The 2,088-nt window shown below is 40.2% G+C and overlaps 1 non-coding gene across 1 annotated transcript; it reads right to left on the reverse strand.

Moving 5' to 3' along the window:
- Positions 1–1,083: 1,083 nt before the first annotated feature.
- LOC141682039 (small nucleolar RNA R71) lies at positions 1,084–1,190 on the reverse strand. The gene has a single exon (XR_012559443.1). It is a non-coding gene; the product is annotated as a small nucleolar RNA R71 (small nucleolar RNA).
- Between the last annotated feature and the right edge of the window lie 898 nt (positions 1,191–2,088).

The following is a 2,088-nucleotide window of genomic DNA, read 5'->3' on the forward strand; positions in this document are numbered from 1 at the left end:
TCTCTTTTGTGAATGTCTGGTAGTATGGTATTCATACAACGAAAGTTGGCATTTATCAGTTTTGTGTTATCTGTTAGTGTCATCACCATTGCATGCTAAGGTTAAGAACGAAAAGGCTATTGAATGAAGTACTTAATGAAGTTAGAATCCCATGTTTGTGTCATATATTATTCAACTCTCTTTCAATCTCTTAGTTAATGTTCTCCAGTATAATTCTCAATAGTTAATCGTAGTATAATCAAAATCCAAATTGTTATTCATCTTATCATTGAATAATAGCCATATCATTGTTGCATAAGTGCATAAATCACATAGTTAATTTAACCAGTATCTGTGGGAACGAACTAGAAATAATTCTATATTACATGTGATCGCGTATACTTGCGTGAATTATTAGCGCGTGCTTAGCGACTAACAAGTTTTTGGCGCCACTGCCGGGGACTCGGTGTTAACTTTTAGTTTATGTGTTTGTCATCAGTGATCATTAAAGTTCATTGACTCAGACATTGTTACTTACCTACTATTTTCCTTGTCGTGTTTCAGGTACTCTAGCGAGCGTGTATGCATATTCGTTCGCGGGCTCGTAAGAGAACTCTGGATCAAACCAAGGAAGAAGCTGTAGTGATTCGAAGGGAAGTTTTTTAGGACGAAGAGAAAGTAGAAGAAGAATAGAAAGTCGAGGAACCAGCTTTAGTAATGATGGGAGATCAAGCAGAAATTCCTAAGGCTTTGATGGACTATTCTTAGATCAATGATATTCAGTCGAGCATCATCAGACCAGCCATCTCGGCCAACACTTTTGAGATCAAGTCGAGCACGATTCAGATGATATAGAACTCAGTTCAGTTTAGGGGTTCTCCTATAGAAGACCCCAACATGCACATCAGGGATTTCATCGAGATCTGCGACACTTTCAAGTTTAATAGGGTGACTGAAGATGCTATCAAGCTGTGACTCTTCACATTCTCTCTGAGGGATAAAGCAAAGTGTTGGTTACATTCTCGACCACCAGGGTCTATCACCAAATGGGAGGATCTTGCTCAAAAGTTTCTCACTAAATTCTTTCCTATGGCGAAGACTGGTGCAATCAGGAATGCTCTTACTCAGTTTGCACAACAAACTGGAGAATCTCTGTGTGAGGCTTGGGATCGATATAAGGAGATGCTAAGGAAGTGCCCACATCATGGCATGCCTGATTGGATGATTATAAACTGTTTCCATAATGGTTTGGGCGCTCAATCTAGACCTATGCTCGATACAGCGTCTGGTGGAGCCTTATGGGTCAAAAGCTATAATGAAGCTTATGAGTTGATTGAGCTAATGGCAGATAATGAATACCAGAATCCTACGCAAAGAATGTTGCAAGGCAAAATAGCAGGAATTATGGAAGTGGATATAGCTACTGCTATAGCTGCTCAACTTCAAGCTTTAACGATGAAAGTGGACTCTTTGGCTAATTATGGAGTTAATCAAATCACTAGTGTTTGTGAGTTTTGTGTGGAGGCGCATGAAATTGAGCAGTGCGCTATTTTTAGCAAATCAGCTCGATTTGTGAGCAACTTTCAGAGATCACAGCAACAAGCTCCCGCCACTTATCATCCAAATAACCGCAATCATCCTAACTTCAGCTGGAGTAACAATCAGAATGCGGTGCAACAATCTTATCATCCATAAACAACAAAGCAATATAACCCTCCTGGTTTTCAGCAACCGCAATATGCCCCTAGGCAACAACTTCAACTTCAGCAGTTACCGCAAGCTAATGAAAAATCTGAATTGGAGGAGTTGAGGCTCATGTGTAAGAGCCAAGCTATTTCTATCAAGACCTTGGAGAATCAGATTGGGAAAATTGCTAATGCATTACTGAATCGTCAACCTGGCACGCTTCCGAGCGATACTGAAGTTCCAGGCAAGAAGAAAGCTAAGGAGCATGTTAAGGCAATTAAATTGAGGTCTGGTAAGGTTGCAAATCCTAAAAAAGCTAAGACTCCAGAATCTGAAGTTGAAGCTGAAGAAGAAGAAGTGGAACCAAGGAAGACTACTGTTGAGAACACTCCTCTTAAGGGTAATACAGGGGAGAAACAGATA

The sequence above is a fragment of the Apium graveolens genome, chromosome 8, assembly GCF_009905375.1.
Source record: "Apium graveolens cultivar Ventura chromosome 8, ASM990537v1, whole genome shotgun sequence".
In the NCBI taxonomy this organism is placed as follows: Eukaryota; Viridiplantae; Streptophyta; class Magnoliopsida; order Apiales; family Apiaceae; genus Apium; species Apium graveolens.